This window comes from Centruroides vittatus, unplaced genomic scaffold, assembly GCF_030686945.1.
Source record: "Centruroides vittatus isolate TY-2023 unplaced genomic scaffold, ASM3068694v2 contig_1074, whole genome shotgun sequence".
Taxonomy (NCBI): domain Eukaryota; kingdom Metazoa; phylum Arthropoda; class Arachnida; order Scorpiones; family Buthidae; genus Centruroides; species Centruroides vittatus.
Window position 1 is genome coordinate 1,490,748 of NW_027120692.1, and position 8,597 is coordinate 1,499,344.

Genomic DNA, 8,597 nt, shown 5'->3' on the forward strand with positions numbered 1-8,597 from the left:
GTGGAACTAGAAAATACCTACCTTCTTTCAGATTGTGAAATGAAACTTACAAGTACTATTATGATAGTTGCATTAATGGTGACGTTGGTACGTGTTAATAGAAAATATGAGAGTATTTACCGTATATGCGCAGAAAAGATATATACTAATAATTAATATATTTTGTTTTAGTCACCTTTTTATACATCTGTCCCTTTATGTAACATGAATTCTCTCTGTCTTCTGGGATTTTACAATAGAAGGGATTCAGAGAAGGAAATAAAATATTATGCAAGACCCACGTAAGTTATAATTAAGTTTATAATTTATATTATAATACATATACATTTGCATTTAACTTTTCAGTTGCGCATGTCCTTCTGGAGCTACCTGTGTGAAAATAAAGGATGATAAATATATGCTTGCTTTTGTTTACGCATGCAGACAAAGAAATAGAACGAGAACGCTATTTTAAATGTTAAAGAATTAAATGGATTAAGTCACTTTGAATTTTTAATTAGATAAATTAAATGTATTCAGTTTTCTATGAAATTCTTTTAATACTTCTAAATGTTTCATTTATTTCACATTATATAACTATCTAAATGCGTTAGTGTAATTAAGTATTGATAATTAAGTAATGTATCTGAGATATATTTGGTTTAAATTTTTTTCGAACTAAAATATTTCGCGCTCTTCAGTACATCTTTCAAGTTCCCACGAATCACATCTGTGATCTGTGAAAATCAGGATTTTTTTTATTCCTTCGAAAACGGGTGGATTATACGGTAACGTACTGTTGTTTAAAAACGTAGTTTTAGTCCTTCATGATTTTTCATGGTTAATTCGGGTTGCGACTTTATTTTTTATCGTTATTCATGCCGGTCCTCTCGTTTCCTGCTCACATTGCACGTCATGAGTTGAAATGACAAATAGCTTATTGTGTGTAACTTATTCCACTTCAGCTGTTTATATACTGTATTTTAAATAAGTTAGCTAGATCCTCCTGTACAACATTGGGCAGCAACATTCCTTCTTCCCGCATAACATCAATATAACAAAGATTCATTTTTATTTAATATTCCTTTTAAATAAGAAATATAGAAAACATAATTTTAAAACATAAAAGATAATGACGTCTACGTTTTTATTTAATTTAAACAAAATTAAATTAACTCCATTTTTTAAAATTATTTTTTCTAATTTAACAGAAAATAAAAGAGTAAGTCAATATACTGAAACACGAAGCTGAAACCTATGTACGAAAAATATATGAGTATACTTGGGAAGTTAAGGTTTACTGTCTGTAAACACAGGTTAAATATCACTAGCATAAGAGAATGTGTTATTCATTGCCACCGAACTAATACATACAGTAGGCCTATAGATTCTACCGATAATTTTTGAAACATATTTCACAAGGATAAAATTCACGTGCATGAAAACAGATTAATACCAATAAAATAAGCTGAAAGTTGATGAAAAGTTTTTCATTCCAGAGAGAAATATTTTTTTGTTATGTTTTTGAATATATCAAGACAGCGAATGAAATTTGTATTCATTTTAGAGACGTCATCTATTTCATTTTTTGTCAGTTTGCCACAGCAACGATAACAACAACATATTTGCATTATTACTTCTCATTATGTATCATTCATTATTATTATTATCTTCTTATTTACATTTCATAAGATAATGTAAATGATAAAATTTGGGCTTTTGAGGCTTCATCTAGTTATATTTACAGTTTCTTTTGAGTTAATGATTTTTTACATTTAGTGAATATATACAAATTTACTTAATATAATTTAAAGTGTATTATTATTAGGTTAAATGATTAAAGATTTTTTTGCTGCTATACTCAGTAGACTTGACAAAAATATTTACAGTGATAAGCTTGTTTATAAAACAATTTTTAAATTTATTTGATTAAAAAACATGATAACAGAAACATTTTTAGACATGCCGAGAAGTAATATTTTAGATAACAAAGTTTTATTTTTGTAATTTTTTTTTAATTCACAAATCATGGAAACTTCTTTTTGAACTTAAACAATTGATGAAATAATAATTAAAACGATACTATTTAATTATATACAAAAATAGACTACTTACTGTATGCATACAAAACAAATAAAATTTGAGTTTAATTTTAAATTTAAACAGTTTAAGGAATAATTTTAAAAATAAGGAAATAAAAGCAATTTACAAAGTTAACATGATGCAATAAAAAACCACAAGGAAACCTGTACTTAAAAATGAATAATGGTTAAAATTAAAACACTAAATCAAATATAAAATGATAACACAAGTAAATATCTTAACATGGTAATCAAATATGAATAGTCAGATATTTCTGTCGAATAAAAAAAAAAAAAAAAAATCCAAACAATATGAACTGTTTTAAAATGTGCAGGACAGTTAGAATAATCGAAATAGTATTTATACTATTATTAAACAGTATAAACAATATTCTATCGTTTAAATTATTTAAATGTAAAATTTTAAAAATAATCGACAAAAATATCTATAAATGAAATATTTCAAATCTCTGCTTGGTCATACTGCAAGAAAATTCACTGATTGTAAACAAAGTAATACGCAATTTTCTATTACGTAACATTCAAAGAATTCATATGAAAATTAGTTGTGCAACAACTTGTTTCAAATGCTAGCTAAACTATTTCTCGCCATTGTGAAATATATACCAATATGTCCCGTTTCCGTGAAGTTTAATCAGATTTCTGAAGAGTCATATACATTTTCTATTCTCATCTTATCAATAGAACTTCTACGTATTTTAGAATGCCTTGTGCTCGTTTCAGATTGAAATAGTTTACAGCTATATCTCATATGTTTTAATAAGAACGAAAAATTTATTTTTGAAAATTATTTATAAAATGGTAGAATATTTCGGAAATTGAACCTGGTAAAAGTACAGTGTGATAGGTTCCATCGTCACTATCTTGCTGTTAAAGCTTCCAATTGACATCGAAAACTCTTAACATAACTAATTTTACATTTTAAAGCTTACGTCTGCTCAATACATCCGAGAAATAATAAATTGCAGAGTAGAATATCTTTATTGCTTCTTTATTAAAATAAATTTTCATGGTTGTTATCGGGGATCCATCTGCATATTCAGCCATGACCCATCTTGGTTAATGTTACCTTAGGTGCCAAGATGGCGGCTCGCTTCTGATTCCAGCAAGGAAACAGTGGGACGCTCGTTCTAACCTAACCTAACCTATCCTAATAAATTACCATAATTATTAGCAACCAAATTATTAGGATAGGTTAGGTTAGGTTAGAACGTGCGTCCCACTGTTTCCTTGCTGGAATCAGAAGCGAGCCGCCATCTTGGCATCTAAGGTAACATTAACCCCCATCGTATAACCTCATCTCATTGCTTTTTTTTTACTAATTATTTTGTTTTTTATCTGTAAAGGAAAGCATCTAAAGAAAAGCCTCAAACTATTGAAAAGTGTATAGACTATGAAATAACCAAATGTAATTAATTCATAGTTTATAAACACTTAAAACTATCAATTACATCAATCAACTAATGATGTCACTAATAAATTCTTTTTACTGTATTATATGCTACAGAAAAAAAGAAATAACCTATGATTTTTAAGATATTTGACAGGTTATATCATAAACAAAACAGAATGCCATAAACGAATGCTGCTAAAATCGTATTGTATTTTACAACAAATTGTGATAAATAACAGGCATATAGATAAGTAAATGTAGTTGACTCTTCTACCCTATGGACACTAAAAGTCAACACTTTTAATACGTTTTGATGAAAATGAGCGTGGTCGCTCATTAAATTAATGCATTAACTGAGAAAAGATGCATTCAATTCTTTCAAATATCAAGATACAAGATACTGTTAGTCGGTATATATATATACGACCGTTATTTCTAAATAAATCAGATCATATCTTACTCTCTTCCCTATTTTTTAACGTCTAGATGTATATAAAAATTTTAAATGTTATATTTTAATATATATTTGTTGATAAAAAGAGTGGAAAATAAACTTGAAAATTGTTTATGTGCTTAATATTTTATCTTTTGAAATTTAGCAGAAGAAAATATAATTAAAATCTTTTTTTTTTTAATTTTAAAAGGATGTTTGATTTGAAAGTAATCATGGAGAAAAGACTTTTTTTAAAATAGCATGATACCATAAATTACTATTATGTAAAATAAATATTAAAATAAACTAAAAATATATATACAAAATAAAATCCTCGTAGACTTTAATTATGGAATGGTGACAGTCTATCTAATGTTTTATCACATTTTCGTCTTAGGGGTACGCCATCAAAAAAGTTTGGAGATTAAATTGCACTAACTTATACAGTAATGTTTTTCAACCACAGTATTGCTTAAAGAGGTTTCGTGCAATTTTAAAATCGTGTTGTATAAATAGTATAAGTATTGTATAAGTATAAATGGAAGATTGTTCTCAAATAAACGTTCACGTAGTCATTAAAATTGTATTATAGCAAGTGTATATTATTTTATAATATAGGTAAGCCTTTAATTTTTCCAGCAAAGTGTTTTGAATGCTTCCATATTTTATGTGTCACATGACCAAATAGGTTGAAAAACATTGCAGTAATCCTTTGTTCCTAGCTTTTTAAATTTTGTTTTATACTTCTGTATTTGCAACAACCTTAATTTTGAAAGTAGGGATGAGTTTTATAAAAGAAACAAATTGAAAATGCTATTAACGGGAAAGATATCTGCGGATGCATGTGGCATGCGAGTGCGGATATTGGCGTCTGTTTCATTTAATATCTCGGGATAAATTAAAGATGATAACACGAAATTTGGCACGGTAACTTAATTATGAGGAACATTGATGACGATAAAGATCGAGGAGGTGGGGAAATGGTAGGCGATCTCGAGAGAGATCTCACTTAACAAAGATTACTCGTTATTAGCATTTACGATTTTATTTTAATAAAACCAATCACTACTATCAAAATTAAAATTTTTGTCATCTTATAATAATTAATAATATAAAAACATTTTTCACAACAAAATCTCATAAAAGATGGCACGAGACACGAATGTTATTTTAAAAAATAACACCGCATGACACACGCAACTCATTGTAGGAATTTCTTTCGGATTTCTGGGTTGAAATCGTCGAAATTGGCAAAATTCTCGGAAGGTCAAATTTGATACGATTCCAATACTTTACCGTATACACAAGAAGCCGACAAAGTAAGTTGGAAGATTGGTTCAAATTGCCTACAAACCAATAAAAATGAAAAGTTAAACCAATTAATACTAGGATTCCTAATTTTTTTCGTGTATTGTCCTCTATTAAAAAAGTATTTTTTCTGTGACCCATTCAATGTTTTTTACTATATATATTATACAATGTATATTATATATAATATAACCTCTTATGTAATTATTAAAAGACATTTATTTAAGAGCATGAAAAATGTGTAAAATTTTAAATATTTGCAATGTCTAAGCTATCCCCGCAAACTTTCATTGACCCCTGAAGGGTCAATACCGACCCATCAAGAAAGCCGGAGTTAATATAATAGAATGTATTTAACAAAATATTTCAGTTTTAGAATTAATAAATCACAGGAGGGACAATCGTAAATTATTTATCAGCAGTTTATAATAAATTTAAATTTGATTTTGTACTCGACTTTTTCAACGAAACTCCAATACACTTTGGGTTTTCAACGTCAAACGGCATAAGAAATGCAGCAGCGGCCGAATGGATAAAAATGGAACAAGCAGCTCTTCGCCTGCCATTTGTCATTTCCAGACGAACGACAACCCAGAACTCACCACGTGGATGTGGCTGCTTCAGAGTTCCATCAAGAGTTGGAAAGTATCCTACTCCACAAGTGACCAACATCACTTGTCGAGCCGAGTTCTTCCTAACTCGCACGATGAGAATATTCATAATTACCTCTGAACACTCCAAATTCAGCTATTCGAAACTCACCGTATTATTACTATCTAAACTAGGGATGCAATATTACAACAACTAGTAATAAAGAAAGACGGAAATTTATAAATACACCTGGTTGTAATAAAATGCACGTTAGGGCCACAAAATTTAGTTCAATCTTATACCAAACTTCATTAATAATAAACAAAATAAAATTCTTGCCCTGCGCGGGATTTAATAAAGCGGGACACAGAAGCCCTCTCCATCTCCCATTGGCCTATTCACTCGAGCGGGCCTTAAAAAAAGAAACACTCTAAGCCTCACCGTCTTTTGTCTTCACCCCAGCGAGCCTTAAAGATGCGGGACACAGGAAACCTCCTCTGCCTCTTCTGTCTTCGTCCGATCGGGCCTTAAAGATGCGGAACACAGGGAGCCTCTCCGCCTCCAGTCAAATCTGTTTCTTCGTCCGAGCGGGCCTTAAAGATGCGGAACACAGGGAGCCTTCTCCGCCGTCTCTTGTTCTCGTCCGAGCTAGCCTTAAAGATGCAGGACACAAAGAGTTAGTTTGAGTAAAAAGTAACTCGAGTAGAATGGCCGACGGGAGATTCCATCTCTTTATTCGAGCGGGCCTAAGAGAAAGGCGACATAGAGAGCCCTTTCTGCGTCCCCCCGTACATTACCGAAGTTTACTTAATCGCAATTTTTTCGCAAAATCTCAAAGAAACGCGGAAATTTCGAACAAATTTACTGTTAACAATAATTATCTACAATAGAAAAAGCCAACAATACATTCTAACAATTCGTTACGTATTGTGAGAATGTATTGTTTAGAACGCGTGACGTATTACGATCCCGTCATATTTTTACGTCACGTGTTACGTAAAAACATTAATCGGTTTGAAATATTTTAGAAAAAATCATTTTATTAAAATAATATTCATTAGAAACAGGATCACTTTCTATCAAAATGACATTTCGACATTTCTATTATTTTGATAGAAATGTCGAATCATTCATTTATTTTAAAGTAATGTTATCTGTATTTTTGAAAATCCAAAGAGGAATTTGTAATGATTGTCGCCCTGTGCACCCCAGATAATGCTACCAGAATGTCTTAATTCACAAATTTCAGAAATTTTCGACAAAAGGTGCTTAAGCTTCAAACCGGGTGAACAAAATTTCTGAAAATTTGCAGTGTGGTTTGATTATTAGGGTAATCGATGATATTAAATTTTGGTCGTTGAAGATAGAGGGGGTCGTGTGAATCTCCGGTAGGGTCAGACTTATTGACAATTTTACTCGTTATTAGCATTTACAATTTTTTTTTATAAAACTCGTCTGTATCTCCAAAATTAAGCTTTCTGCCATTTTATAATATTTAAAAATATAACAAATATTTTAATAAAATGTGATAATAGATGGCGCCACTAAACTTTTTAACGTAGCCGAGAAACTGACCAACTCGTTGCTGGTTTACTTTCAATGAAAAAAATTAATGAAATTAAAGGTATCAAAATTCCAACAAGAAAAATCTTTAATTTAAAATAAAGCCTTTCAAACACATCTGAAGCGCAGTATATACAATACATGGTGTTTCCATCATACATATAAGTACAGTGGGTGAACAGTTAACCAACAGTTCGGATAAGAAACACTTTCACGAAAGATTTTTATGTTCGGGCAACGAACACTTCACAGAACATACAGAAAAAGAAGCGACATAAAATAGTGAATACCAATTGGTCTTCCCTTGTCTCCAGGTGGCAATTCGAAACTTTTTGGAGCTCTGGATATTGAAATTCTCCCTTGTAATTCCAGCTTTTTGTTTACCTTTCTGACAAATAATTTTTTATAGCCTTCTCGAGACTGTCAGGCGGGTACTCGTTAAGTTTTGCATCGGTTTTTATTTGCGAAAGCCGAGAGTTTAACTGTTCCATCAGATTATTCATTAACGTTTTAATACCAAATGTCAAATTTCATCCGGGCCTTGCATTTAAATAATTTTTTGTGCGCTAGTTGATTTCTGTTCTCTGAATTTTTGTAAGTGCTTTTCTGAACTTATTATTTAAAAAAGAAACTGATAATATTATGGAGCATAAAAAGAGTGGAGTGTCAAGAACCATGCTCACGGTAGAAACCAAGTAAGATATAATAGCCAAGGTAGAGAGTGGGCAGAAGATGTGTGATATTGCTACGCAGTATGGTTTGAACAGGTCTACAGTAAACAAAATCTTAGCTATGAAAGATATATTAAGAAGTCTCAAGCAATTAAAGATCTTTTGAGGAAGTGGGAGGATGTCAGAACAACGGACGTCCAAAAGGCATCCAAACCAGAATGAGGTTAATAGGCTTGGAGATCTCTACAATTACAGTGCTATTAATTATTTCCAAAAAATCCTGAAGAAGAGAGAAAAGCAATCGACATTGGACAGATTCTTTAACCCCCCACAAACGGAAAAAACATCTAATAAAAATGCAAAACTGTGTATTATATGTATTTTTATTATTACATATATACTTTCTTACTACGTTTATTTATATTTTTTAATTTTTTTCCAGAACTAATTAATCAAATTCCCATAAAAACCTATGGTAAATCGATAATCGGTTAACGAACAATTCGGATAGCGAACAAAGTCTTAGAACGGATTACGTTCGTTAAATACAAAACTTA

The 8,597-nt window shown here is 30.6% G+C and overlaps 1 long non-coding RNA gene across 1 annotated transcript; it reads left to right on the plus strand.

The window, feature by feature from the left end:
• Positions 1-468, plus strand: LOC136973016 (uncharacterized). Its single transcript, XR_010880428.1, has 3 exons — positions 1-87; positions 172-281; positions 346-468. It is a non-coding gene; the product is annotated as an uncharacterized lncRNA (long non-coding RNA).
• Positions 469-8,597: the final 8,129 nt, after the last annotated feature.